The 23434-nt window shown below is 43.0% G+C and overlaps 1 protein-coding gene across 2 annotated transcripts in view; it reads right to left on the bottom strand.

Moving 5' to 3' along the window:
* SHROOM3 (shroom family member 3) overlaps nt 1–19496 on the bottom strand; it is a 95979-nt gene extending 76483 nt beyond the window's left edge. For both annotated transcript variants that reach the window (XM_030819021.1, XM_030819022.1), the window contains exon 1: nt 18974–19496. The gene's annotated coding sequence lies outside the window, so the exon portion shown is untranslated. The remainder of the gene's footprint in view (nt 1–18973) is intronic.
* Nucleotides 19497–23434: the final 3938 nt, after the last annotated feature.

Below are 23434 nucleotides of genomic sequence, written 5' to 3'. Positions count from 1 at the left end.
ACGGGGTTTCACCGTGGTCTCGATATCCTGACCTCGTGATCCGCCCTCCTCGGCCTCCCAAAGTGCTGGGATTACAAGCGTGAGCCACCCCGCCCGGCCAAAGTAGATTGAAAGATACCTCGCCATCCAATACCTGACTGTAAAGATTCTATGAGTGTAAACAGCACAGTCCAAGACCACCCATTGGTACAACTAGGGGAGGGACTTTTCCTTTCCAGGACCCCTTTAGACCCAAACTTTGTTTGTTGGGGGAAAACAATTAAGAACAGGCCTGAGCTTTCATAAAACCTTTGTAATATTTAATAACTTCCTCATTTTTTGTGTAAACCAAAGTTTCTGACTCCATTTTTTTTTTTTTTTTTTTTTTTTGCACAATGTCTTGGACACCAGAGACTGAGCTCTTTTCTCTTTCCTTTCCACTTCTCCTTCCTGGGAGATGCTTAGAGACAGAGGTCTAGGAGTGGTGGCTGTCACAGTGAAGGGCTGGCAGGAAGAGCAGGCAGAACAGAAAGAGATGGAAGCATGAGGAACATAAAATCATTCCATCGATTTAAGCATTTTCAATGCATGATTCCTTTCTATCCTAGAAAAGCAGAGACCAGCACCCCAGCACTGCCCCCAAAACCGTGTTGTCCTACTGCTTGTCACCTCTAGAGGACCAGCTGAAATTAGCAACTGGGTGTGAGAATCCTGAAACCCATTTTGATTCTTGTTAATTGCAACCTCCAGGCTAATCTTTGCCCCTCCTAATCTTCGCCCTCCTGCCTTGGATGGGTTGGCTCTGGATGCCAGAAAGAGCCTGGGCACCTGGGTGAGCTGTCTGGATGCACCACACAAACTAGAAATCAGGCTTGAGAGAGTGCTAGAATCACCAGCACACCAAGCACACCTTTCCTCCCTTCAACTCTTTCTGGAATAATCTGGGCAACAAACACACATTTTAAAAATTCATTATATTCAAAAAAAAGAAAAAAAACCCATAGTGAACCTAGGTGGAAAATAGTCCTGGCATGAGTGTTGGGAAGCCTGTCATCCCAGAAACCAGGGCCCTGGAATTGTTTCTTTGCCCTTCCTTCCTTCTGCCTTACCTGTACATTGAACACCTTACCTGTACATTGAACTCATGCTCTCTCTAGAATGCACATTTTCTTACCCACTTCGAGTTACTACTTAGCCTCAAAACAGACTGCCATAGACAAAGTCTGCAATGTGCTTTGATCTCATCGGGGAATGGTGCCCCACTGATGCACCAATGGTTATACATGACTCAGGCAGATTATGCCAAGTCTTTCTTAAAAAAAAAAAAAAAAAAAAAAAAAAGTGTGCTTTCCCATGTGCCAGATATTATTCCCACAACTTTTTTATGAAGGAGAGAATGAATGAGGGTTTAAGTCCCATTTTACAGATTGACGACCTGAGATTCAGAGAAGTTATGTAAATTTGCTCAAACCACACATGGAATCATATTCCCTTGGGACTGTCAACCACTCACTCTCCTTCCTTTCAGTTTGGCAGGTTTCAAAAATGTTCAATTTATGCCACAGATTTTGTAGGCTTTACAATTACTAACCCAGATTTGGTAGGGAATGGTGATCATAGAGCCATTAACTAAACATATTACCAAATGAGCTCATTTTTACTTAAAAGATACTAAAAGCTACAATGTCTCACTTAAAGATAACCAATGATACATTGTAGAAGCCTGGAAATCAATGAATCCAGTTCAAGTGAAACATACTGGGATAAACTCTACACTCTCCAGGCCTATTGGGCTACTTCCAGATCCCTAAAGGTACCGTCCTCTCGTGGCTTACCCGCACTCATCCTTCAGGTTTCAATTTCGACATCATTTCCTCTGCTGGCTACCCAGAGGAACTGTGGAAGTCGGGGTGAGGTGGCCCCTTGTGTGCTAGCAGTGCAGCACACTGGCTATAGATGTGCACCTCAAAGTGCAATTCACACTGGCTGCTAGTTGCCCGCTTGCTGGTCCCTCTCTTCCACAGGTCAACAAACATAAACCAGCTCAGCTTAGTGCCTGGCACAGAGAGTTGCTCAATAAATATTTGTTGAATGAATAAAGTACAGATGACCCTTGAACAACACAAGTTTGAAATACGCGGGTCCTCTTACATGCAGATTTTTTTCAAACAACTGTATCCACCTCTGCTGTCTTCCCTTCCACCTCTTCTTCCATCTCTGCCACCCAAGACAGCAAGACCAACCCATCCTCTTACTTCTCCTCAGCCTAGTCAACATGAAGACAATGAGAATGAAGACCTTTGTGATGATCCACTTTTGATTAATGATAGTAAATGTATTTTCTCTTCCTTATGATTTTCTTAATATAATAACATTCTTTTCTGCCGGGTGCGGTGGCTCACGCCTGTAATCCTAGCACTCTGGGAGTTCAAGGTGGGTGGATCACGAGGTCAAGAGATTGAGACCAGCCTGGTCAACATGGTGAAACCCCATCTCTACTAAAAATACAAAAATTAGCTGGCGTGGTGGTATGTGCCTGTAATCCCAGCTACTCGTGAGGCTAAGTTAGGAGAATCACTTGAACCCAGGAGGTGGAGGTTGCAGTGAGCTGAGCTGGCGCTACTGCACTCTAGCCTGACGACAGAGGGAGACTCCATCTCAAAAACAAACAAAAAACAAAACAAAACAAAAAACCATTCTTTTCTCTAGCATACTTTGTTGAAAGAATACAGTACGTAATGCATATGACATACAAAATATGTTAATCAACTGTAACTCTTCCAGTCAACAGTAGGCTATTGGTAGTTAGGTTTTAGGGTAGTCAAGAGTTGTAAATGGATTTTTGACTCTAGGGGGTTAGCATCCCCCAACCCCCCACCCTGTATTGTTCAAGGGTTGACTGTACTGCTAAATGTTCAACAGATCTGCAGCCTTTCTTCCCTCCTATCTCCTTTTAACTCACAAGTTAACTTGTTGGCAAAACTAACAAGACATTTCTTGGAGCTGTTTTATGTTTATGTTTCTTGCTGTTCTCCAGTATCTGTATCTCAATATTACCACAACGAGTAATGAGCTAGGAATCAAAGCTGACCTGAGAAAGTTTAGCAGAGGCTAAAAAAGTATACTGCAGTATGATCTTTCTTCTTCCAGACAGTTAAATAAGAAAGCCAGGCCAGCCACCCACATATTTATTCTACTTCACATGATGAGGACATTCATATTTGCTCTGCCTGCCACCAGAATATATACTGACTGCTTTCTTATTTGCTTTTTGTTTTTTGTTTCATTTTGTTTTTGAGACAGGGTCTTGCTCTGTCACCCAGGCTGGAGCGCAGTGGTACAATCTTGGCTCACTGCAGCCTTGACCTCCCAGGCTCAAGTGATCCTCCCACCTCAGCCTCCCAAGTATCTGGGATCACAGGCATGCACCACCATGTCAGGCTGATTTTTAATGTTTTGTTGTTGTTGCTTGTAGAGACGGAGTCTCACTACATTGCCTGAGCTGGTCTTAAATTCCTGGGCTCAAGTGATCCACCCACCTTGGCCTCCCAAAGTGTTGGGATTACAGGCATGAGTCACCATGCCCAACCTATTTGGTATTTTAATAGTACCCATTAACTGCTTTCTGAACTGAGTTTCAGCCAATACAAGAAGAAAGCGTTCCAGATAATTCGGTTCCTTAGGGCTCTCTTGAACACTGTACGAATTAGGGAAGGCTGAGGAAACTGGAGTAAAAGACAAGGAACTGAGCCAGCAGACATGGTCTCTCCAGGTCCCTTTGCTTCCTGGTTTCTATTGAGTTTGCATTTTTCTATTTTATCCTTAAAGGGGAGGGTGAGATGGAGGAATCGTGTCTCCTTGGCATGGTCTGTTACAACCTTAGGGAAGTGCTTGGTTTTGTCTGTTACAATCAGCCATTTCCTCCTTTTTTGTTATGTTTCATCCAGGAGGGAATGCTTCGTCACTGGCCTCCGGCTTCCACTTCTGTCCCCTCCAATCCAGTGTCTACCCAGCAGCCAGTACCACCTTTCAAAAAATGTAAATGGATGATGTCATTCCTTAATGAAATCCTGTAGCTTCCCTATGCATTTTGGATAAAATCCAGGTTCCCCTACTTGGCCTGCGAGGTCTCAGGTGACATGGCTCCTGCCCCTCCTTTAAGCTTTCCCCTTACTGCATCGTGACCTCACTGGCCTTCCTTAGGCTCCCCAAACTTGCCAAGATCTTTGCTTCTTGCACATGCTGTTCTCTAAGCCTGAAATATTCTTCCCAATTCATTACTTGGCTGACCACTCCTTAGTTTCTGCTCCCAACTGGAACATCACCTCCTCAGAGACTGCCTTATCTAATGCAAATACTCTTTCCTGGCACCCGATCTTTCCCTTTACTGCACTTATAACCACATGAAATTGTTCACTTGTGCATTGTCTGCTTTGTCGTCAAGACATAAGCTCAGCCAGGTCAGGGTCCACCTCTGGCTTTTCTTCAGCCTTGTTTTTTGAAACTTATACACCTAAGGCCTAGCACAGTGAGTAGCTCATGGTAGGCACACAATGCATATTTGCTGAATGAATCATAGGAATCTGTAAAGGAAATAATTGTAATGCATCCAAAACAAAGTTCTATGTCCTTAAATCCTTAAGGGCATTAAACTCTTCATAATATCCATTTTGGGAAATGTGGGATCTTCTTTTCTTCTAGTTACTTTCTAGAAGGAACTAGAAGTAACTGATCAAATCAGGCTCTGAGTTGATTTCTTCTTGAAAATAGAATCTGGCCCTAACTTTTGATCCATCTCATTAGTGGCAGGCTTTCTTGGGACAGATAAGAAAAGTTGGGAGTTGGGAGACTGTGGCCGAGCCCCTTCGACAAACAGCTGGTATGGCTCAGTGCAATTTTGTTGCCTTATGTTTGGAAGCAATCAGAATGGTTTTTGTGATAAGTAGACAAGATGCATTTATTCAGGGCTAAGTTTGTCCTCAGAATCCTTTGGAGAAATTCCTTTTGATTTATGCTGGGTGTGTACACTCATTTATGTGGCAATTTGTCTTATTTAAAGCCATGTTCTTGGTTTTCAAGTTTTTCTTCTACTCTGTGTCCTTCATCCATGAAGTTAGCCTTACTATTGCATCTCCATCCTGTCATCCCCCTTCTCTTGGGTTCGCAGGTCTCTAATGCCACAGTTGTAGGTTTCTCAGCACTTTTTTCTTGAGTCTCCAGGAGGCTGAAAAGGCCTTAGAGGCTTTTTCAGTGTCTGAAGAGTTTAAGAAGTGATGCCCTCAGGCACAGATTTCTGTTCTTAGCCAAACATAGGTGCTCTTCATTTTCTGATGACTGACCATTGATCAGCCGTTTCACAGACATTCTCAATGAATTACCCTTTCTTTTAAAGGCCCCCTTGTTCCTGTCACTGACCTTTTGTAACTTACACATTTAAGTCTTAACCTTCTGGGTCTTGTCCTCTCATTACTCATCTTTTTTGCTTTTTAAGTCATTATTTACCATCTGGGAAGCTCCCTCTGCATGCCCTCAGGCCTGTATCCTATCTAGTGTTTTAGTCATAGGCATGCCATTCATTTGTACTTAAAGCCTACCTACCCTGGTCTGCAGCTTGTTTTATTACAGGAGGGCCATACATAACCCTTCAGCTCTGCAGAGATGCACTTTGTATGTCTCAAACATCTGTCCATTTGCACCTCCTGCTCTGGCTGCTGTTTTTTTTCACTTGATTTCCCCCCGAAACGTGCCAAACAAATCCAGGTGTACGATATACCCCAGTAACATTCAGCATATTTCTGACTCTTTCTGAAACCGTAAGCTTAATTATCTCTAGATCTTAGCCAATGACCTCTATGTCAACCTTGCAGAAAGATGAGGAAAGGTCAGATAGGAGAAAAAGCCAAATGACCTGCCAAATCTTTTAACCTACCTAATAAATATTAATCTGCTTCAGTTTACTGCTGACATCAGTCCCTCTACCCACTGAGCACTTTGACACAGCTAGTAGCCCAGGACGAGTGCATAAGAAAACCAAGGGCTCTCACAAGGGCTTTATAGTGAACAGATGATAGCTTCATGGAAGCGGCGTGCCCCTAGCTACAAGCACTCAGAGCCTAGATCTTAAGACAACTCCAACAAGCAGCAGGCTGTGTAATGTATATGGACGATGTGGATTCCAGAGCCAGCTGCTTGGGGTCCTGTTCTGGCTCTGTCACCTAGGAAGGTGTTTGACTTTGAGCAGGTCACTTACCTCTTATGCCTGTTTCCTCCCCTATAAAATAAGAATACTAATAGCACCTTCATCAAAGGGTAGATGTGAGGCTTGAATGAATTAATATGTATGAAGCAATCAGAACAGTGCCTGGCAGTCATTATTAAATTTTTACCCATAGAACTGAAACTTACATTTACTGGGCACACGGTATGTACCAGATTATTTGTGCTTTAAAAACAGTAATTCAGTTAATCTTCTTATCATTTGAGGCAATAATCATCCTTATTGTACAGAAGAAAAGAAAAATTAAATTAAAAAGTAGAAAGAGCTATGGCTAAAGGCCTCACCCTCTCCACTACCTACCCCATTAGATTCCTTTTAGGATTACTGGGCTTTGTATACTTTGATAGATATCAACCACATATCAAACTATGTACGTCTGTCATTTTTCCACAGCACTGTTTTGTTATTCATATGAGATAAAACATATACATAAAAACAAAACACCAGCAAGTATTCCAAAATGTTACTCTTGGGTGACAGGATTATGGGTACTATTTTTCTTCTCTCTTTTCTATGTCTTGCAAATTGCTTACAATTAATGTTTATTATTTTAGTTATCAGGAAATAGTAAAATTAGCCTTAGTTTTTCTTAATAGAATGAGTCTAAGGGTCTAAATTTTCTACATTTTTAAAGGAAAATCTTCTCTAGGAAATGGAAGTGCCTATCCTGACAGCATATCTGGGCAGCAGAAAGACTCTACACTAGTTCGTGAGCTTTGGGAGCTCCAATAACTGCTGAAAATAGTCGGTGGAGGAAGAAGCAGGGTTTCTGTGAGACTAGCATCAGTAGAGAGAGATAAATACCTCCTGAAAAAATTCAGTCTAGGCCTTTCTTTCCCTATCCTCTATCGTTAGCCTACAGTAACAGACTAGTGTTCCCAGAGAACCATGCAAATCTCTACAGCGAACCATTATTCATTACTTTAATACCAGATTATAGCTTATAAAGCACTTTCCCAAACATTATTTCATTTGCCCTCAATAATCCTAAAAGGCAAGTAAAGCAAGTATTATTTATCCCCATTTAACAGATGCAGAGACAGCCTCATAGAGGGACAGTTATTCATTCAAGGTCAGGATTTGTAAGCTACACGACTGGCACAGCAGGGTCCCATACTCTAATTTTTAAGCTCTCTTGTTCCATACTGCCTTTGGATTCTGTGATGCTAAAAGTCCATTGACACAGTAGTAAACATTTAATACCAAAAGCCTCTTTAAAGGGGAAGCTTCAGAAGAAGAAAGTAGACTGACTGAAATTCAGATGAGACCCCTCTCTCAAGTCCAACTGTCCCTAGATCTAGAGAAATGATGAAGTCCCTACCCCTGACACCCAGACAGCATTCCTGCCCCTACAAGAACTTTCTAGTGCCGGTCACACTGCTGAAATGATGCAGGATATATAAGATAGATATTTCAAGGCCAGGTGCAGTGGCTCATGCCTCTAATCCCAGCACTTTGGGAGGCCGAAGCAGGCAGATCACTTGAGGTCAGGAGTTTGAGACCAGCCTGGTGAACATGGTAAAACACTATCTCTATTAAAAATACAAAAACTAGCTGGGTGTGGTGGCTCACATCTGTAATCCCAGCTACTCAGGAGGCTGAGGCATGAGAACCGCTTGAACCCAGGAGGTGGAGGAAGGTTGCAACGAGCTGAGATCGTGCCACTGCACTCCAGCCTGGGTGACAGAGTGAGACTCTGTCTCAAAAATAAATAAATAAAATTAAGAAAGAAAGAAAGAAAGAAAAAGATATTTCATGCTGAAACCCAGAGCCTAGTCACATCTATACCTAGCCCAATCATCCATTCATTCAATCAACTATTACTAAGGGCTAACCACAGGCCACACATGAGATTAGGCACTGGACTTGTGGCAAAACAGACACGATCCTTCCCTTTGTGGAATTATAAATTAATGGGAAGAAAGGCAAAATTAACTGTGTAAATATATACATAGAAACCATAAGTGCTGGGAAAAGACCACGAGAGCAGCCCACACTCAGTGTGCCTCCCTTTCCTTGTCATTCACTTTTACACAGTCTGTGTAGACACTTGCTTCCCCCAGTCACATGCCCCAGGGAGGGCAGGTATCCAAGCATCAGTCCTCAAAGTTGCAGTTACCTTATGGAGTGCTCTGAGCCAGGCTGGGGGCCAAACTGTTTCTGCACAGCTTCTTACCATCCTTACAGCCAACCTTGAAGGCAGGTGACTTTCTGCTATTAGTCCCTACTTTATTCATGAGGAAACAGACTCAAAGAAGTGCAGGAAGTTTGTCTAAATGCTGGTGAAAAAAGAATTTGACTCCAGATCTGGCTGATGACAAAGTCTATGCTCTTAACTGTGATGTAATAGTCTTAATCTTATTTGAGATTCTCCTTTCTTCCTTGGCCCCATATGGTTCTCTTCCTCGGATGATGCCCAGTAAGTCTTTGGTTAATAAAAATATGCCGAGTGGACACGAGGCCGGCTTCCTGGTGGGTTCCCTGCAGTTATCCATCCTGTCTCATTCGAATGGGAATTACTGTCTTCCCAGAGTACAGCTCTGTTGCTGATATTCTGCTTGGACCACATCAGTGTGAATATAACTCAGCCAATGCTCAGACCCTCAGCTGATGCCACAAAGGGCTAACATCCTGCATCAGGGAGTCTCATGAAAGGGGAAAGCTGGGGTCACATAGAACACATCCCAGTCCAAATACCTGTGACATGCCTTTCCTAGACTATGCTGCATGGTGTAGTACCATTAATCATCTCCAGAAAAGCACTTTGGAAAGGAGCTACTTGTGGAAAGGAGCAAGAAAGAGAACATGCAACAAGCATGGTGGAAGTAAAGCAGGAAAGTCGATTTGGTAATCCTTCTTCCCTGTTCCCACAAAACATCAGGGAAGGGAGCATGGATGGTTAAGTGGACACTCTAAAAGGCCCTATATACATACCCTATTATAGCAGGAAACATTACTGGACCTGCAGCCAGGACACCTGCACTAGGCCCTCTCTGTATTGCTATGAGCAAGTCATTTTCATGTTCTGGGCTCCTATTTTCTCAGGTGTAAAATGAGGAGGTTAGTACAGATGAGCCTGGGGGTCCCTTTACCTTTAACAGTAAATGAACCAAAGGTAAAAAGCAGGGGGAGGGCCTACATGGCAAATCCCAAGTGAGAAAACATGATCTGCATACCTACATCAACAAGGGATGAGCATGTTCTACACGCAGGCTCCAAGTTGGAATCGGTGTAGAATAAAAGACAGCTTCTGACCTCCAGTCTTGTTGGGGAGGCACACACAGGATTTGTAGCTGGATCAACCTGGGTTCTAATCTGATCTCTGCCATTCCTGGCCACTATTCTCTCTGAACCTCAGGACCTCATCTGTAAAAAGGGGACAAAGTATTATCTGCCCTGTGGCTTAATAACCACTACAAGACAGGTGCTATCATTGTTCAGTCAACGTGGTCTACATGAGGGAGATGGATGTGGAAAGTCACCATGGGGAGGGTGACAGGATGGTGGTGTCTTGGTGGGTTAATTCCTTAAAAAGGGCAACTACAAATTGTCCAAAACATTTGGGGAGGAATATAAATATTTAAATCCAAAGTGGAGGGGTTTTTCTGCAGATAAGAACAGGAAATATAGGGCATTACCTGAGCTCCTTGGGAATAGATATAGAGGACTCAGTGATTGATGTGAAAGAAAGGGTTCCTCAAGGTCAAGGATGACAGAATTAATCTAGAGGAGCTGCCTAGAGGCCGCCTCTCACTGGCAGGAGTCGCAGACACTAGGCAGGGATGGCTGTTGGTGAATGCATCTTCAAGGCTGTCTTTAACACAGAATGAGTTTGGGCCCAGCTTTTTTCAGCCCCAGAGTCCTTCCTACTTCAGGTTCTGGGGTGGGAGACCCCTCCCCTTTTGTGAGCGAGTGAGGTAAAGGGACTCAGGCTCAGGAAGGTCTCTGGGGGTCCCAATGTAGTCTGTAGGAGCCAGGGTCCTATCTCCCATCTATATGCAAATAAGTTGTCCAGCCCTAGACCTCTCTAAAGGAGTGGACATTAAAAATGTAAATGAAGATTGTCATTCATTGGGAAAAAATGGGTCCCTTGCTAAATTTGGCATCAGCTGAGGAATCTTAGCAAAAATGAACTCGCTGCCTTGTTTGTGAGGGAGGCCTAATCCTTACTTTGCCCAAGAGGATTATTGGGTCTTAGAAAGAAGCTCACATGCACTTTTTTTAAGCTCGTGCCAAATGCATTTGTGTCCATAATATCCAAGATTCGTTCTGCTTTTTAGGGTATATAATAGACATTCCATGCTATTTAAATGCCTCCGAATATCAAACCTAAATGTTTCCAACCTTTGCTATCACCCAAAGGGGGATCAGCTTTTCCCAGTGGTTACTTTATATTCTTTGGGTGCACAATTTACATGGACATCAAGGTACCAAACTGCAGCCCATTTGTGGAAAAGTAATGGTTTACAGCTTACAGTAGACCTTTTCAAGGTGTTTGTGACTATAGTTCCATGGGCTGATTTTCTACTTATCCCCTTCATGTTTCCTTTCTCTTAGTTACTATAGGGTAGTGTCATAAACGCTTGAATTCTTTTTTTCCTCATCCTGTATGTTCCTGCTCACCCCAGCACTTTCCTGTGCTCTCCAGGGGAATTCTGGACCCACTGACATATATACCACAAAGTAGGACCGATAAAATCTATGTCCTCAGTTTAGCATGACATTCTCAAAACATTTAAAAACATTACAATTGGCGCCTGTGCTGGCTGTACAACATGCAAAGTATTTTTACATAACAAATTTAATCTTTATAGCAACTCTATGAAATGCTGTCCTCATTTCACAGAAAAAGAAACTGAAGCAAACGTAACTTAAATAACCTGCTCAAGATCACGAAGGAAGTGGTAAAGCTTGGACCCAACCTATTATAAGGCTCCAGAGTGTGCCCTTAACTGCCTTCTCCCACAATCGCATCACTTAAGTGCTTAGTTAGATACCTACAGGGCTGAAAGATCTCTGAAAACAGATTTGCCTTGTCCCAAGAAGAGCATAACAATTCTTCCAGTATTGAATTCCTCAGGAGTGTTCATTTTTGGTGCTTTCTACTAGGAACTACCTCCCCTCACCCTCACCACCAGGGCTGCTTAATTTCCACCTGTAATTCTAAGTCCTGCCTCAACTCTGGGGCCCACCAGACTCTAAATGAGAAGGAATTTAAGAAGCCTCCAAATAGTATGTCAGGAAATAGCTTCAAGACTAACTCTCGGGGCAGAGTACAGTGGCTGACACCTTAATCCCAGTGCTGTGGGAGGCCAAGGTGGGAGGATCACTTGAGGCCAGGAATTTGAGACCAGCCTGGGCAACACAGTGAGACCTCATCTCTTACCAAAAAAAAAAAAAAAAATTAATTAGCTGGGTGCGGTGGCATGTGCCTGTGGTCCTAGTTACTCAGGAAGCTGAGGTGGGAGGATTGTTTGAGCCCAGGAGTTCGAGGTTGCGGTGAGATATGATTGCACCACTGCACCCCACTTGGGCAACAGAACAAGACCCTGTCTCTTATAAAAACAACAACAACAAAAACCTCTCGGCTAGTTTTGTTCTCATCTTGAACCTTGAATCCCTATGCTATCCCCCAGTTCCCAGAGCCTGCCTGGTCTTCTACGCTGGATGTGAAAACATGCCTTTGATGCAAATTCTTTCCAGACTGGAGCCCACCCTTGTTAATGCTGGCTAACTTAAGAACAGATGGTATTGGGAACAGAATCTGAGCAGAAAGCAGGTAGGGAAGTGAGTGATCATTTTTATCTGACCAAGCAGAGCAGCCCCTTCCCCCTCAATGGGCATTCACACATGGAAGGGTAACCTCAGGGAGGAGTTTGGCAGGTCAGGGACAGCCAGGCCAGGCCAGCATATGGCAGGACATGTCCTGTGAGCAGTCCATCACCCACCATGTCCCCTCCCACTGCAACCCTGATATGTCAAGCCTGGGAAAGGTACAGAACCCACGACAAAGAGAAGGTACTGGACTGTGACCCCATTTCACGAATCCAGCTGCGGATCAATGGCCTCCGCCCTAGCCAGACCTGGCTCGGTAGGGGAGGCAGCCTCCTCTCACTATCACATTCCAGCTGCCAGTAGTGAGGAGGTAACCATGGGAACCGACACAAAGGGCTTAATGTTAGAGGGAAAGAGGCTGGAGGCGATGGTGAAGAGGCTGAGAGGGACTTCAAGTGACAGTCCTGCAATTCTCCTAACTTCAACCATGTGCATCTATTGTGAGTCAGACTAAAAGACTGAAGTGGAGCTTTTGCACAGCAAAGCAGCCTGGCACAAGGCCTCGAGAGTGTCAGGGACAAGCACACAGCTAAGATCCTTGTAGGTTCTTCTTTCAGATTTATTTTTTCCCCATCAGAGAGCAGAGTCCTAATAATTTCATTTCCCAGTCATTTTGCCCCAAAATAATATGGCTCATTTTGATGGACAGAATTGGTACACAGTGGCACTCCTTCAAATAGAGGGCTGCAAGCAACATTTTGCTTAGGGGCTTCTTTCTGCACCATCCGGTTTCAGTCCAGTGTCTCCAAAGGTCTCTGCTTGCTGAGGGGCTTCTTCGATGGGTCTGGAAATAGACCACCATAGCACCACTTGAGGGGTTGAGGAAACGGTCCTGAGATTCTGGCTGCCTAGCTAACCCCACACTGCAATGGAGAGGCTTTGATGTCAGGACCAATAATCCAGAGTATCTTGCACAACACTCAGGACTTTGAGGGGGAAATTAAGTGAAAAGGCTCATATAGGAACAGATACTAGGATCCATATTTATTTAATTACATTTTCCCCTGGGCATCTACACATTATTTTAATGAATTGGTCAAGGTGACTTTGTCTTCATTAAATCGGTAGGGTTTTCAACCTACCATTTGGAACTTATTTTTATTTAAAGTTTTAGCTCAAGGTTCTCCAGAATCTGGGAGTTGAGAAAATGCCAATGGAAATAGGAAATATGAACTATCCAGGATCAATGGTAGACTTTTCTTCTTACTGTAACAGTGCTCTGGGGCACATTTCTTACCTTGCTATTTTTTTGGAGACCAAGAAGATATTGCGTCTATGTCAATCCCTACACAGACCTCTCACGAAGCACAAGTCAAATTCTAACGGGCAGCCATGATACTCCAATTTTTTGTTCACAAATAAATCGACTGACTTCCTAATTGGAGTCACTGGGGGTAAGGAGCAAAGGACAATGTCAGAGAGGGCCACCTGCCAGGTGGACTTGTGAGGGGCTGGGAAAAGAAAAGACATGTTCTTTAGAGCCTTTCCTACAAGCATCCCACAAACCCCCAAAGGTGGTAGAGCCATTAACCATTTAAGAACATATTCAAGGAGTCAACCATCCCCCACGACCAGTATTAATCTGCATGCAGCCATAGCAGGGCACTAGTTAGTTCCACTTATTGGTATAAAACAATCATATCTAAAAGGGAAAGATAGTTGACATCTATTATGGACCTCATCCATTAATTGACAGGATGGTATTGGGTACTAACCCTGGCACCTCCATGCCCTCAGCAAGTTATTTAACCTGTGATTTTGGTTTCCTCACTTTTAAAAGGGGATAGTAACAGTGCCTGCCTCACAGGAGTGTGAGGAAGATAAAATCAGCCAACATAAAAAGTATTAGACAGTGCTTGACTCCTAGTAAGTACTCAATAAATGTTAGGAATTAACACCTATCAGGTGCCAGCCTAGTTCTATTTACATGTATTCTGTCACTTAATCCTTATAACAGCCTTAACCTAATAAATATTAATACCTCTCTTAAGGTATCATTATCACCATCTTGCAGATGAGGAAACAGCAGCTTAAAGGACTCTCCAAATTACTAGTGTAGCAGAGCTCAGATTCAAACGTAGGTCATTCTACTTGCACAGTACTCAACTGCCTTTATATAAGACCATTTTGTTTTTGCTATTTTTAGTAAGGAATAACAAGGGAAGCCTTAATGAGAAACGCCAATGTTTAAGAAAATAACATCAATTAAAAGAAGCAGGATTTTAAACCTCCACTGTAAGCAGGAGCTTTTAAAACAAACAACAAAACACAAAAAAACAAACAAAAAGACTAGCCTGAGACAGACCTCTCTGTTCTGAGAAAAATTCCAAAAGAAATGTGTACACATTCACACTTGTGGCTGGAGTGTCTATGAACCCTTGAGGGTACAATGTCTTATTATTCATCATTGAATTCCCAGAGGCTAATGCGTTCTCAGTAAATGTTTGACAAATGTTTACTGAATGAATTAAACCAACCCAACAACAAAATGCCTCACTTGGAGCTGGCAAAATATATAACATCTTTCCCAAATGCTTTGTTGAACTTAAATTAAATCATTGAAGCTTAATAGATTAAATAAACTATTATAAATTTACCACTCTGTCCAAAGCATTTTACTGAAAAGCATGACATTAATTTTGATAGAGAGATCGAGTTTTTTTTTTTTCTATCTACATCTTTGGGAAGAGAATATAGTATGTTAACCTTTCATTTGGATTCCCAGAAGATGTTGTGAGCCTCATCTGGGAGCTCAGCTTCGACAATCATCATTAAATCAGTCCTCAGGGAAAAAAAAAAAAAAAAGGAGTTTGCCTGGTGCGTAGTTCCTCTCTTTGGAGTTTACTTCTGCTGGCAAAACCAAACCCCAGTAGGATTTTGATCACGTACACAAGAACTTCACATTTTAAATCCCCACAACCTTAAAAAATGACTCATCAAGGGCCAGGTGCAGTGGCTCACGCCTATAATCCCAGCACTTTGGGAGGCTGGGGCGGGCAGATCAGGAGGTCAAGAGATCGAGACCATCCTGGCCAACATGGTAAAACCCCGTCTCTACTAAAAATACAAAAAAAATAGCTGGGTGTAGTGGCATGCGCCTCTGGTCCCAGCTACTCGGGAGGCTGAGGCAGGAAAATCACTTGAACCCGGGAGGTGGAGGCTGCAGTGAGCCAAGATTGTGCCACTGCACTCCAGCCTGGGCAACAGAGCAAGACTCTGTCTCAAAAAAAAAAAAAAAAAAAGACTTACCAAAATGAAGGTATACATAGTAATAATGGTAAGGATACCAGTTAATATAAGATCCTTGATAATCTTAAATGATATGGCTTTCACAAAAGTGTAAATACTTTTTCATCAACTCCAAAATCACATATTATATTTATCACAGTGCCTGGAAATAGTAGTTGACATTTATTGAGTTCTTACTAAGCTAACTATCTTCAGTCATTAACTCAATCTGCAAAAACCCTATGAAGATGTTCTATTATTGTCCGATGTCTTGCAGCTCAGAGGCATTTATTTAATATCTTGTCCAGGGTAATATATGCCTAGAGGCAGATGTGGGGTGTGTACTCTTGTCTAACTCTAGAACCTAAGTTTTTCTTCTAATTCAGGTAATGCTTTGCATACAATAAAATGCACAGGTCTTAGGTGTTCAGTTCGATGGGGGTGGATAATTGTGTATACCTATGAAACCATCGCAAAAAACAAAACATAAAACATTTCCATCGTTCCAGAAAATCCCTTCTTATCTTTTTCTAGTCAATCCCTACCCACCGGCAACCACTGACTTCTGTCATAGATTAATTTTGCCTATTCTAGCACTTCATGAATAGAATTGCTTATTATTATTTTGTATCTGGCTTCTTTCAGTTAACATGCTCTTGAGACTCATCCAGGTTTTTGTATCAAGAGTTCATTCCCGTTGATTGCTGAGTGGTATTCCATTGTATGGATGTGCCACTGTTTCTTTACCCATTTTCCTGTTGATGGATGTAGGGTTGTTTCCAGGTATTGGTCATTATAAATAAGGTTGCTATGAACATTCCGTACAAGTCATTTGTGGACATTTGTTTTCACCTATCTTGGGTAAATACCTAGGCGTGGAAATGTTGGGTCTTAGGTTGGTGTATGTTTAACTTTACGACAAACTTAATTTCTTAACCCCTGTACTCTACACCTTCAGAATGGCACTAGCTTATTAACATGTTTTATTTTGCCTCTTATAAGATGAGTTCCTGAGGGCAGGGAACCCATCGCCAGTTCCTGGGATGCCTCCCACACAGTAAATGATTGCTGAATAAATGAATGACCACTGTTCATGCCCCTATTCCTTCTTTGGGTGTTACAACAGCATAAGAAAACTAGTTTCTGACATGCATGAAGAAATGGAGGCATTGCTCATTCAGGCAAGGTGAAGACTGCCCAGCCACCAGGCTCTACCTCCCAATCTTCTTTCTGACATGACCTTCCCTAGAAAGTGAACCCCTCTCAGTGATCCTGCAGGAGGAAACAGCTCCTGTTCAAGTGATACTACAGAAGGGGAGGAAGGTGTCAAGGCAATTGAGGTCACACAGTGGTTAGAATTACAGGATACTTCTGTCAAACAGAAAGTCAGAAGAAGCGGCAACCCACGAAATCCTGACCTTCTGGAAGTCACCAGCAAAACCTCAGCACTGCTGGACTCCAGGAAAACAACCTCGAACAGAACTTACAAGAACAATTGATTTTGGTAAAAGGTCTGTATGGGTTCTGCATGAAAAGGGAAAGCAAGAATAAACATTGAAGAGACAGTAGAATGTTGATGTTTTAAAAATGTAACCAGATTTAACATATAAGACAGGATTCTAAAAATAACACTAGGTTGAAAGTGGAGAAAACTCAGGCACACTCTTCACACACACCCTGCCCACCTTTGAGGCAAAACTCTTAATTCCCATGAATCAGTTCATGTACTTTAAAATCACAGAATTTATACTGTAATTCACCTATACCTTCCCAGAAAGCAGTTAAATCATTGTTGATTTTCTATCCATAATAGAAAAGGATTGGTAACTCCTAAGAATAATTTAACATATCTGTTACCAAAGGAAGACCTTTGTTTCACATTAATCAAAACAGGGCTCCACCTCCTACTGGGCTCAGGTACTTTTGGCAACCTTAATTTGCTTTGGTCCCAGGTCACAGAGGACCTGGTCCCAGGTCAAAATTGAGGAATTCTAAACAAATTTTAGAATTCCTCAATTTTGAGGTTCAGAGTAGTGACCTAGTCTTCCTTTATCCAGACAGTACTGCACTGAAGCCATCCTAGGCAGATGGATGTTTATCCTATTCTTAAAATCTCCAGGGAAGTGAATTCTCTACAACATCCCTTGGTAACCTTCTCCAGGGTTTTACCAAATGTATGGTGGGGAAGTTCTGATGCAGAAGCCAATAAACATATTAACTATATGAGCCAAGCCACAAGCACCGGAAAGGGGTATGTGTTTGGGCACCTCGCCTTAATGGTAGAGAGATGTATTTACAAACTAGGCTGTACAAACAGAAACCATTTGCCAGGAGCAGATGTGGGAAGTTGATTCAAGAGAAATTGCCACAATAAATTCTGTTCCAACTCATGGGCAATGTGAATAAGTTATTGTTGGTTATAACATTTTTTTAAGTAAGTTTATTTCCTTGTCAGTTCCTAGCTTTAGTTCCTAAACCAGGATTGTTAGCAATGGGGAAAAAAAAAAAAGTCCATAGCCGAAAAGTTTTCAAATGACTAGGATTCTGTGAAAAACTAGGTCTTAGCAAACAAAACATGCATGTTGTTATAAAAGTTTATTTCTTTCTCTGTATATTACACCTTTTCTGCAATGATTGTGTAATATTTTTATAATCAGAAAAAAAGATAACGATCCAAATAAATTTAAAATGTAAATCAACTTCTGGTGAAATTATTTGGGGGAAAGATCTAGCCATATATCTGACCAGCGTGCTTTTAACTGGAAATGGACATTTAACTAGGCTTTAAAACAACTAATTAAAAACAGAAAATGCACAGAACTCTCTCTAGAAGCCTCTGTGTTAGGACTTCCTGTTGCACCCCCGATATCACAGCAATCTCTCCATGGAGATGACCCGCATGCAGGGCACCCATTTGCCCCCAGTGCAGAAGCTCCCGTGCACACAGTGCGCCACAACAACACTACAATTTAAAGGGAGAGGGCAAAAAGGTAATGCCAGAATACATCCTAGAGGAAGAGAACTATATCCCACCCCCAGAGAGCGCTCCAGGTGTTGAAATTTTGCAATCACTCCCCTGCCCCACCAGCAAAACTTTTATTCCTCTGGCAATTTGGAGTAAAGCGAGCGTCAGGTATAATTTCATTTTCATGATTTAAGTGTTGCTGCAGGACAAGGAACACACTATTTAAGTAACTGTCTTAAGATCTGGAGCAAGTGGGGGTTGGGGGTAGGCGTGCCCCTCAACGCACTTCAGGAGCCTTTCCTACAGAAACAAATCCAGTAAAATTAAGAAAGGCAAGGAGTTCTCAACTCAGCAGGGGCCCTGGTGGGAAGCAATTTATCAAAATTAAAATATTTCACAGATCATTTCTTCCGAAAAGTTTTCATGCTGTCAATAATCAACAATTATTTTCCTCTTGGAGTGGCAGCTACAGCCTCTCTAATAAAAAGCCAAGGCCTAGGAGTGTCAGGAGACCCTCGGAGCACGCCACCTGCCCCCATCAGCCGGAGTGCTGGCCGTGAAAGCCCCTGGGAGCCATCCTCGAGACAGGGCTTTCCAGAGTCGCCGCAGAGCCCGAAATAGACGCGCTCCAGAAAGCAGCCGGCCGGCCCCCGCCTCCCTCTCAGTGCCCAGCCGCCCTCCGCACTCACCATCGCCGCTCGCCTCGCGGCCGCCGCCCCCGGAATGCTCGGGGCTCCAGGCCGACGCCAAGTTCAAACTTCGCCGCCGCTCCGAGGAGGCGGCGCGGGGCATCGCCGGCGGGGCCCAACGCGCTCAACAATGGGCGGCCCAGCAGCGCCCTGAGCCACCGCGCCACCGCGCCCCGGCTACAGCTTCACGGTGGGCCGGGGCAGCGCGGCTGGAGGACGCTGATCCCGCGCGGGGCGCCGAGGGTGCGGGGCGCTCGCCCACCTCTCGTCCCGCCCGGGCCCGCGCAGTCCACCCCGCGCCCGCCGCACCCGAGGGGCCGCGCTGGCTCGGTGCTGGCTCGGCGCTGGCTCGGCGCTCGCTCGCCACCAGGTAATCCCACAGGAAGCCTCCCGGATTGGCCCGGGAGCTCAGGACCGGATTTGCATTTCAATGGCAAAGAAGGCTCCCTAAGGTTTGAAAACGGATTCTGGGGTGGAAGCGTCGCGCTCCACTCGCCCCTCTGCGGTCCTCGGGTCCTTGCGGTATTAAGGGGACCGAAGCACACACCCTCAGTCCCTCTGCCCATTCAATCAGAAAGGTGCCTTAATTACCCTCCTCCCGTTGTAAAATGCAGAGGAATCCAAAAGCAAAATATCAACTTTAAGAAGCCCGCGCTCGCTTTTCAGAGGCTATACAGTTAGTAATTGATCAAATGAAGCATGAATGAAGCAAGGTAAAAAGTTCACAGCTAAAAAAAAAAAAAGCTCGCATTACAAGGAAAATAACCATCCTTTTTCTCAGCATGCTCCCTTCTCAGTGTAAGTCACAGCAGAGATGCAGGTGGTGGTGAATGCCGCTGAAGCCTCCCTTCCAGGCCTGTTTTTGTTTCCATAAGCATTGTCCCTGATTAGACAAGAGACGTGATTCTTTCAGTTGTCATGACTGTAATTTCGAGAGATTTGGATTCAGCTTTGCAAACTTTGGAATTTTAGAAAATATATCTATTTGCATTTATTTTGCATTTATGATATAGGCGTCCAGTTAATATTCTAAAGGAAGGGATGGTGCTAGTTTAAGTTTCATCTTTCTTCAAGGGTTCTTCCAGCCTCTTTCAACGGAGGTAGGAGTTTTTTCCCCTCAGAGTCCTCTCTTAATTGCTCTCACCTGTCATCTCCAGAGATGAAAGCAACAGTAAGGTTTGAAATTGGCTTTATTCTAATTCAAGCATAATCCCTGTTGTAAAATGTCCAGGTTCTATATTTAAGGTAATAAATATGCATATAGACACAGAGAAGACCTCACTAGGTAGGAAATAGAAACCTCCCTTACCAAACAGCTGATACCACATTTGTCTTTACTTGTCTGTGCTCTTATATCCTGATAGAGTGCAGGAGCATTAGCAGCCACGGCAACCACTGAATAAACCTCCTTACTGAAATCTTCATGGGCAGGCTCCTCCCTGCTATAAAGTGTTATCCTCCTTAAAATTGTATTTTGTTTTATCTATGGTATCACAAGCAGGTATCAACACATACACACCTGTCATGCAGTCATGGGGTAACCACAAACATTGTTGCTAGGCATTGGAAGCAGAGAGGTTAATATGGTTTGTTCTGTGTCCTCATGTCCTGCGGGAATCTTGTTTGGGGGAGAGGGAGGTGATGTCCAGAACTTAAGCTTTGAAGAAGTGGTCAGCCCTTGCAGTTTATAACGCACATTGCCGCTGCCACTGCGTGTTGGGGGGAGTAAGAAGTATTAACTGGAGAACACAGCCAGGAGCTCTGTGGGCAGAACAGATAAGGCCTCCTCTCCTGCTGCTGCTTTATCTTGTTTTCTAAGTGCTCTGGGTCAGGTGAAATCTCATAATGGTGGAACAGATCCCTCTACTTCTGTGTGAAACATCACTGTAAATTGGTGATTAAAAACACAGTTTGGGTCCAAATCTCACCTCCCACACAGCATGGATGTTACAACAGTGAACTTCACCACTATGACCAGAGGTCCCTGGGCTTCCTTTGTAACATAGATTCTGGAAAAACACTTTTCACTTGTATCTGCAATGTAGAGGCATCATCCGATATTTTTAGATGGAAGCAAACAACTTGTCTCATGGGATCAAAAGTAAGACATGAAGAAATTTCAGCAACAATACAAAATTATGCTAATGTCTCTCTGCATGAGCTGGGGGTTAGTTTCCTCAACTGGTGCCTCACTTCTCCTTCTGCAAAGTGGTCTGTCCCTTCCTTCACAAGACGAAAGAATGACCTGAAATAGTTACACATCTCAAGTGTGTGTGTATGTGTAAACTCCCAGCCACTATCAAAAATGTTCTCTGTAAAATCACACTGCCCTTTAGTTCCTGTATTAAGACTGCTTTCAGAAATAATGCATCACATTAGAATCGAAAGCATTTTAATTTTTATTAAAATCAAATATATTAATGAAGAAATAAAGCTTTAAAAATGCTAAAATATTTTGTGAGAAAGTTACACCTAGGAAAAAAGTGCACAGCCTGTCTTAGAAAGTGTGTGCACGGCCAGTCTGGAACTTGTAATTTGTACATTTTTTTCTTTTGTTTAAAAGTTTTTATTTTAAACATTTTAATGGACAGATGATTCACATGCCATTAAAATTTACACTTTTCGAAAGACATTTTTAAATAGGTTACCATTTTTTGCTCCCTTTCCTTCGCCAAAGCCACCTCTGGTGCTGGAGTGTGTTGTGGGAAGGAAAGACCAGAGAGACTGGAATAAGTCCCCAACACGGTAGAGCAGCACAGCAACCACCTGCACAGACGTACACCAGATTGAGGTGTGCAAGGTCCCACAGGTGCTCCTGAGTCAAAAACAGGGAGTGACAGAACCCTCAGCACTGGCAGCCAGAACAGCACTGTGTGCATTTATGCCAAGTCAGTTTCCTCCCTTCTCTCTTAAACATTTCAACCTACAAATCCAAATGTCAGTGTAAGATAAATATAATAACCTGGTCGGGCGCGGTGGCTCACGCTTGTAATCCCAGCACTTTGGGAGGCCGAGGCGGGCGGATCACATGGTCAGGAGATCGAGACCACGGTGAAACCCCGTATCTACTAAAAATACAAAAAAATTAGCCGGGCGTGGTGGCGGGCGCCTGTAGTCCCAGCTACTCGGAGAGGCTGAGGCAGGAGAATGGCGTGAACCCGGGAGGCGGAGCTTGCAGTGAGCCGAGATTGCGCCACTGCACTCCAGCCTGGGCGACAGAGCGAGACTCCGTCTCAAAAAAAAAAAAAAAAAAAAAAAGATAAATATAATAACCTGCAAAAAAATATTTAAAATCACATCAAATTAGAGTATGCTTATTGAGGATCTAATATATTCAGAGGGTCTGATTCATATTGTATACATATAGATATTTAGAAGTTTGTTTTTTTACTACAGTTGATTAGTTGGGAGGGACCTGTGAGAATTAGTATCTTTTTTCAGACAAAAAGCTCTAGAAATTTCAGATTATTGTCATACATCTCTAAATTCTAGATTCAGCACTTTGAATTACTTCATCTTAATTTAAAGTCTAATACATTTTCAATTTAAGTCTAATACATTTAATTAATTGTATATTTAAAAAGACTACATCTAGAAATCATACATTATTTGGGTTCTGAATTTATTCACAAGTTTAGCTTTTTTAAAATATATTATGGCAATTTGGTTTTGTAACATATGTTATACTTTAAAATATTTAACTAAATTTCACTTAGAAATAGTCTGAGGCTGGGCTCATGCCTATAATCCCAGCACTTTGGGAGGCTGAGGTGGGAAGATTGCTCAAGACTAGCCTGGGCAACATAGGGAGACACCATCTCTACAAAAAATAAAAATAAAAAAATTAGCCAGGCGTGGTGGCATGTACCTGTGGTCCTAGCTATTAATAATAGGGAGGCTGAGGCAGGAGGATCATTTGTGCCTAGGAGTTTGAAGCTGCATTGAGCTAGGGTCGTGTCACTGCACTCCAGTGTGAGCAACAGAGCAAGACCCTGCCTCTAAAAAAAAAAAAAAAAAAAAGTCTATCATTACTTACTTCTATACTTTATTTTATTTTGAGATGGAGTCTTGCTCTGTTGCTCAGGCTGGAGTGCAGTGGTGCAATCTCAGCTCACTGCAACCTCTGCCTCCCTTGTTCAAGCGTTTCTCCTGCCTCCTGAGTAGCTGGGATTACAGGTGCACACCACAACGCCTGGCTAATTTTTGTACTTTTAATAGAGATGGGTTTCACCATGTTGGCCAGGCTGGTCTTGAACTCCTGACCTCAAGTGATCTGCCTCTGTCAGCCTCCCAAAGTGCTGGGATTACAGGCGTGAGCCACCGTGCCCAGCCTATACTTTAAAATATTATTAAATTTTACTTAGAAATAGGCTACCATTATTTCTTACCAATTCAGTTTGACATTCCATCTATTATTCCAACTAAAGCTTTGATGTGAAAAACAATTATTTGAAATTTAAG

The sequence above is a fragment of the Nomascus leucogenys genome, chromosome 9 (genome assembly GCF_006542625.1).
Source record: "Nomascus leucogenys isolate Asia chromosome 9, Asia_NLE_v1, whole genome shotgun sequence".
NCBI classification, from domain to species: Eukaryota; Metazoa; Chordata; class Mammalia; order Primates; family Hylobatidae; genus Nomascus; species Nomascus leucogenys.
The sequence above is the reverse complement of the archived record's forward strand: the minus strand, read 5'-3'. Positions and strand labels throughout refer to the sequence as shown.